Source organism: Trichechus manatus, unplaced genomic scaffold (assembly GCF_000243295.1).
Source record: "Trichechus manatus latirostris isolate Lorelei unplaced genomic scaffold, TriManLat1.0 scaffold00097, whole genome shotgun sequence".
Classification (NCBI taxonomy): Eukaryota; Metazoa; Chordata; class Mammalia; order Sirenia; family Trichechidae; genus Trichechus; species Trichechus manatus.
Genome location: NW_004444033.1, coordinates 3,467,510 through 3,474,671, shown reverse-complemented (window position 1 = coordinate 3,474,671; position 7,162 = coordinate 3,467,510). Strand labels below are relative to the sequence as shown.

The following is a 7,162-nucleotide window of genomic DNA, read 5'->3' as shown; positions in this document are numbered from 1 at the left end:
TTGGAAACCCTATAGGGCAGGTCTGTTCTGTCCTATAGAGTCGCTATGAGTTGGAATCGACTTGATGACAATGTGTTTGTTTTTTTGTTAACAGTAGCTTTGCTTTATCTTTATTTTATTCCCTGACCCCCACTGATTTGGATTACACATTCTGTTTCCACTGTTTTAGTGATTACCTCTTTGTATATATTTTAACATTCTTATTTGACTTAAGTCTAAAGTGAATCTATGTCACCATCATCTTCCTGAATAATGTAAAGACCATAGAACATGTTAACTCTGATCTTCTTTGCCCACCATCTCCCACGCTTCTATCTACTATTTTAGCTTTATCTTGTTTCTAACTCCCATTAGTCATGGTGGTGGTGGTTGTTATTGTTGCTACAGTCAGTGCTTGTTTAGATTTACTAACATATTTATAGATTTTTCTGCTCACCATTTCTTCTTGCGTCTAGTCCTTCCTTTTTGGCTCAGTTACCTTCTTATGAAATATATCCTTTGGTGGTATTTCAGTGAAAGTCTTTGAGTGGTAAACATTCTCAATCTTTGTCTTAAAATATTTTTATTTCACACCCTTGAAATGATAATTTAGTGAACATAGAGTCCTTGGTTGACAGTTATTTTCTATTGGCCCTTTGAAGATGTTCTATTTATATATATATATATATATTTGCTAATAAGAAGTTGGCTACCAATATAATTGTTATTGTAGGCAAACAGGCTTTTCTTTCTGGTTGCTTTTAAGATTTTCCTCTTCCTCTTCAGTACTCTGCAGTTTCACCCCAATGTGTTTATGAGCTCACAGCTTGGTTTATTTTTCCAACCTGAGGATTTGTGTCTTTCTTCCATTTTGGAAAATTCTCAACCATTATATATTGAAACATTACCTTTCTCCCTTTCTCTTGATCTCTTTTAGGAACTCTTATTAGATATATTATTTTCCTCATGTCTTTTAACTCTTCTTTCATATCTTCTATCTCATCACTTTTTTCCCGTACTTTGAATGATTTCATCAGCTTTATCTTTTAGTTTACTAATTCTCTCTTTCCAAAAAACCAAACCAGTTCCCGTCGAGTTAATTCCGACTTACAGTGACCATATAATGATCTTACAGGACAGAGTAGAACTGCCCCATGGGGTTTCCAAGGATGTAATCTTTATGGAATTAGATTGCCACATCTTTCTCCCATGGAGCACTGGTGGGTTCAAATTCTCTCTTTAGGTGAGTCTAATCTGCTGTTAAATTCATCATTGAGTTTTTAATTTTAATAGTTCTTTCATTTCTGGATGCTTTGTTAATGTTTCCCCCTCAAAAAAATCTACCATTTTTCATCCAAACCCATTGCCATTGAGTGGATTCCGACTCAGAGCAACCCTATATGACAGAGTAGAACTGCCCCATAGGGTTTCCAAGGAGTGGCAGGTGAATTCAAACTGCTGACCTTTTGGTTAGCAGCTGAGCTCTTAACCTCTGCACCACCAGGGCTTCCCTTTTTTCATAGTGCCCTATTTTTTACTGTGGTTTATTTTTCTGTCTTTAATACTTTTATATTGTTCTATTATCCCCAGTTCTTGGAGTGTTAATACTCTTGTTTGGTGGGTCTGCAGACTTTTGTTTATGGTGAATTGCTTCCTTGTCTGATTCAGATTTTATTGTGTGCTCTTCTTCTGCAAATTTTGCATTGTTTTGTTTTGCTTTTTTGTGAGAGTTTTGTATACCCTGGGTAATAAAAGTATTCTTACAGAACTCTTTTGTGTTTGCTTCTGTGTGGTATTCCTAGGGGTTTCAAAGAAGAACAGGGCATCAGGATTGGAGGAAGACTCATTAACAACCTGCGATATGCAGATGACACAACCTTGCATGCTGAAAGTGAACAAGACTTGAAGCACTTACTGATGAAGATAAAAGACCACAGCCTTCGGTATGGATTACACCTCGACATAAAGAAACCAAAATTCTCACAACTGGACCAATAAGCAACATCATGATAAATGGAGAAAAGATTGAAGTTGTCAAGGATTTCATTTTACTTGGATCCACAGTCAACGCCTGTCTTAGGCTGGGTTCTCTAGAGAAGCAAAACCAGTAAAGCTTATATATAGAGAGAGATTTATATCAAAGAAACAGCTCACGTGATTGTACAGGCTGAAACATCCCAAGTCCGTGGATTAGGACAGAGGCTTCTCCTAATTCACGTAGCCACAGGGGCTGGCAAATGCAAGACTGACAGGTCGGAAAGCAGGGCTCTTGCTCACAGGCTGTGAATATGGGCGAATCCCAATATTAGCAGGCAAGACTGCAAGGCTTCTCCTAATTCATGTAGCTTCAGGGGCTGGTGAACCCAAGATCTGTAGGTCAGAGAGCAGGGCTCCGTTCACAGGCTGTGCAAATCGACAAATCCCAAGATCAGCAGGTAAGCTGATAGCTCAAGTCCCAAGACCTGGAGGTCAGATGAACAGGAGGCCGCTGGAGGATCCAGAGTGAGCAAAAAGCCAGAACGTCTGCTTATATTTGGCTACTTTCAACAGATTGGCTACTCACAGCAGATTCAGTCATGAGAGTGATCACATATAAACACTGAGAATCACGGCCCAGCCAAGCTGACACACAATCTTAACCATCACAACACCCATGGAAGCGACAGTCAAGAAATCAAACGATGCATTGCATTGGCCAAATCTGCTGCAAAAGACCTCTTTAAAGTGTTAAAAAGCAAAGATGTCACTTTAAAGACTAAGGTGCGCCTGATTCAGGTCATGGTGTTTTCAATTGCCTCATATTCATGTGAAAGCTGGACAATGAATAAGTAAGACCGAAGAAGAATTGATGCCTTTGAATCCTGATGTTGGTGAAGAATATTGACTATACCATGGGCTGCCAGAAGAACAAACAAATCTGTCTTGGAAGAAGTACAGCCAGAATGCTCCTTAGAAGCAAGGATGGTGAGACTACGTCTCACATACTTTGGACATGTGATAGGAGGCAGCAGTCCCTGGAGAAGGACATCATGTTTGGTAAAGTAAAGGATCAGCAAAAAAGAGGAAGACCCTCAATGAGCTGGATTGACACAGTGGCTTCAACAACGGGTTCAAGTATAACGACGATTGTGAGGATGGCTCAGGACTGGACAGTGTTTCGTTCTGTTGTACATAGGGTCGCTATGAGTCGAAACCCACTCCACAGCACCTAACAACAACGACGACAAACTGGGTTTATGTTTAATTTCTCTGCTTGGGGATCCACACTATGCAGATAACATAAATCCAGTTTAGATGCAATACAAATACTTGGTTCGGCTTGGGACTTCAGTTTCTCAGGGTTGACCTGTATTCTGTCCTTCTTTCCCTCCTTGGAGTGATGAATGTAGTTTGGATTGTTTGGTAGATGTAGTGGCAGCTGTAGAGGGACAAGTTAGATCTTTGATTGTTTTGAGCTCTATGCAGAGGGTTCAGTTTCAGCTCCTTGTCTCTGGTGGGCTGAGGCCGCATATTCTGTAACTGAAGGCCCTAAAACATAGCTCTGGGTTCCTAGACGTGTATCTGTGTCTGAAACCCACCATAGGTCACTGTGGCATCCTCCTTCTCTTTTTTTCTTTGGCTTTACATTCCTCATTTAATTTCCTTTTTAAAAAATTGGAGGTTGTTCATATTTTAATTTTAAAATTATATTTTATTCAACATTTTTTGAGTGCATTATAGGGGACATGGGGTGAGAGAATAGCTACGTTAGCTCAGTCTGTCATGTTTCCAGAAGTTCCCGTCTAGATTTTTTCTTATCTTTAGTATTATTCCTAAAAGTCCCTTATGATCCTAAGGTGCTTTGTAGTTTGCAAAGGACCTTCACATACAGTGTCTGATTTAATCCTCTTAACAACCCTGAGAAATAAGTATTATTTTCCCCCATTTTATCAGGGGAAAACTGACTCCAAATTATGACTTTAATTCTAGCTTTTGGTCTTTGAGTCCAGTGCATTTCATAGCTTGTCTTTTCCTGATTCCCATCTCAGGCCCACCCCCAACTTGCCCTGATCACTTGGTCTTAACCTGAGACCCTTGGGGAGGCTGTTGTTCTGCCTAACACTGCACCCCTTTAGCGCTAACTTGCCCATGCTCAGCCAGATACCATGACAGTCCACGGCTTGGTTTGGAAATAATGGGTTATATGCAGGCCAGGGCTAATGGGGAGACTGGCTGCCAGCTTGTCCTCAAGGCACTTTAACCATACATCATTATTAGGCCGTCTCTGCTTATACCCTAGAAAGAGCAGGCAGTGTGTGTGTGTGACGGGGAGCAGACAAAAAAATTCATGCAAAAGTAGGGCTCATCTGGGATTTGAACCCAGGACCTCTTGCATCCTAAGCAAGAATCATACCCCTAGACCAACAAGCCACTGGTAGGTATTTCTTACCAGATGTGCCTTCCCTGCCACATCAGCAGGAGCAGCAGCAGCAGCCTGTGGTTCCTAGTGGCGGCCTCTCCTCTCCTTCCTCCCAGCTGGCTCCCAGCCCAGGTGGGCTGCACTCCAGCGGGCCTGCGCCTTGGCTCTCTCCTCCTCCCTTGGTGCTGGCCCACTCCGGAGGCAGACACAGACGCTTCTCTGCCCCGTGCCCCAGCAGGGTCCATTTGTCCCCTGACCAGCCAGTTCTCCCCCAGGGTTACCTAGCAGGGTTTGCGGAGGTGCTGCAAGGAAAGGGCAGAGAAGGAGCCGGGCTCCAGCAACCATCCCTTTCCCAGGAAACCCCAGGGCTGAGTGAGCCTGTCTGGGACTTCCCGCACCCAATTAAGAACCCAGTTCTTACCTCATGATGAGACCACCAGAAACAATCCTCCAAACCCATCAGACTCCTGAGTGGGGACTTGGAAGACTGTCCCAGCTCACCCTCAACTCGGTGATATTTGCTAAATTACTCTGCTTCTTCATCTGTTGGGTGGGGAAGGTAACATCTGCCCTGTCTACCTTTTGGAGTAATTGTGAGGAGCAGGTGAGACAATGTAGGTGAAAGCATTGTGCAAACTGTAAAGTGCTGTACAAAGGAAACGGCATTATGATGGCAACAAGGCAGAGGAAAGTGCACAATGGGAAGGCTACCACAGGATGCCTACGGTGGGCAAGGCTGTGTGCTCTGCCGTTAAAACAACCTGTGAGATGGGCACCATCCCCATTATAAGATAAAGACACTTGCCTGATTTCATCTTATAAGAGCCTGCTTTGAACACCGAATACACTGCTACCCAGTTCTGGCTCAGAGAGACTTCCTAGGAAGCTGGAGTTGGAGAACACGCCCTGTGAATGCCTCCTCTACATCTGGCCCTGCCTATTCTTCCCAGGGAAGAACCAGCAGGTGGGAGGTACTGCAGTCTGGGAGTTTCGCAGATGAGAGTCAGAGGGGCAGGCCATAACTCAGAACCGGTGCCTTGCAGGAGAACTGGGTGGGCTCAGCCAAGCCCTCCCTTTCGTGCTTCCACGGTACCTATACCACCTTCATTACTCCCTGACCCTTCCTGTTTCCAGGTGGGCTGCCAGCCGGGAGCTCCGTGGGACAATTGTTAGCTGCCTTTGAGTTGGCCCCTGATTCATGGTAACCCCATGCACACCAAAATAAAACACTGCCTGGTCCTGCGCCATCCCCATGATCACTTGTGGATCAGACCATTGTGATCCATAGGGTTTTCGTTGGCTGATTTTGGAAGTAGATCAGACCTTTCTTCCTAGTCCATCGTAGTCTGGAAGCTTTGCTGAAACCTGTTCAACATCATAGCAACACAAAAGCCTTCAATGACAGATGGGTGGTGGCTGTGCATGAGGTGCATTGGCTGGGAATTAAACATGGGTCTCCTGCGTAGAAGGCGAGAATCCTATCACTAATCCACCACTGCCCTCTCCATGGGACAGAGACCTGTCCTATTGGTTGTTGGGTCTAGCCCTGTGTCCTGCACTTGGCGATCCTGCTAACGATGCAAAGATTCCCAAGCACTTCTGTGTTCCAGCCTTGAGTAAGTACTTTACCAACATAATTAAAAAACAAAAACAAAAAACGTTGCCATCAAGTCAGTTGACCCTATAGGACACAGCAGAACTGCCCCATAGGGTTTCCAAGGAGTGGCTGGTGTATTCAAACTGCCAGCTTTTGGGTTAGCAGCCTGAGGTCTTAAGCACTGCACCACCAGGACTCCTTACCAACATAATCTCATTTGATCCTCAGCACAACTGCTATTGGGCTCATCACTTAGTAAATGTCTGTGGAAGGGTGAAAGAAAGTCTCAGGAGTGTGCACAGAAAATCACTAGTGGCAGCAGATGTTCAGGTGGATCCTCATCAGTTGGCTTAAAGTGGAAACCACAGGTCTGGAGGGGCTCTCCACCTTCTGTCCTTTTAAGCAGGCTTCACGGTGAACCAATTCCTCTTTTGAATGGGCTGGAAGAAAGGCCCTCACTTAGCAGAATGGATTGACCCGCATTCCTACGTACCCAGGGTGTAGGCTTTTATTATTTTCATCCAGAAGTGTCAGGAACAGACAACTGGCTATGCTAACTAATCAGGGCGAGAATGAAAGGCAACAGCTCATCTGTTCTAAAACCAAAGAGACTTTTTTTGGTAGCTGTTCCCCAGCTTTAAACTGGCTTATAAATAAAAGCATACTCAACACGTCATTCCATTACCTAAGTGCACATTCCCCAAATTGTTCCTCTCCGTGGGTATGCCAGGGAGTGATGCTGCCCAAAGTTAGGGCTCCTGGGGGTCTTCGCTGAAAATATTTCAGGGCTGAGACAGGTGTTGGGCTCCCGCCAGTGTGCGTCTCTCTAGGGGTGCTGTTGGAATTTGGGGCAGGATAGTTCTTCTTTTTGTGGACATGTCGAAAGTAGTGCCCTGCTCACTAAATAGCAGTAATCTCTGCTCCCCTATTATGACAGCCACATAACACCCTCACACACTTCCAAATGCCTCCTGGGCGTGAGGTGGGGGAGGGGAGTGCTGCCAGGCGGGAATCCATTGGCATCTACCGTCATTTTTTGTCCAGGTTAAAATTACTGTGGCCTTGCTCTAGGGTAAAACTTTGGGCTTTCAATCACTTTTTTGTCTCTGCATTTAAAAGGCCACAGATGAAATTTTTCAGGGAAAACCAGGGCTCTACCTGTGGGAGCTTCCTCAGCTTTCCTCCCA

The 7,162-nt window shown here is 44.5% G+C and overlaps 1 non-coding gene across 1 annotated transcript; it reads right to left on the bottom strand.

The window, feature by feature from the left end:
• Positions 1-4,317: 4,317 nt before the first annotated feature.
• TRNAP-AGG (transfer RNA proline (anticodon AGG)) lies at positions 4,318-4,389 on the bottom strand. Its single transcript has one exon. It is a non-coding gene; the product is annotated as a tRNA-Pro (tRNA).
• Positions 4,390-7,162: the final 2,773 nt, after the last annotated feature.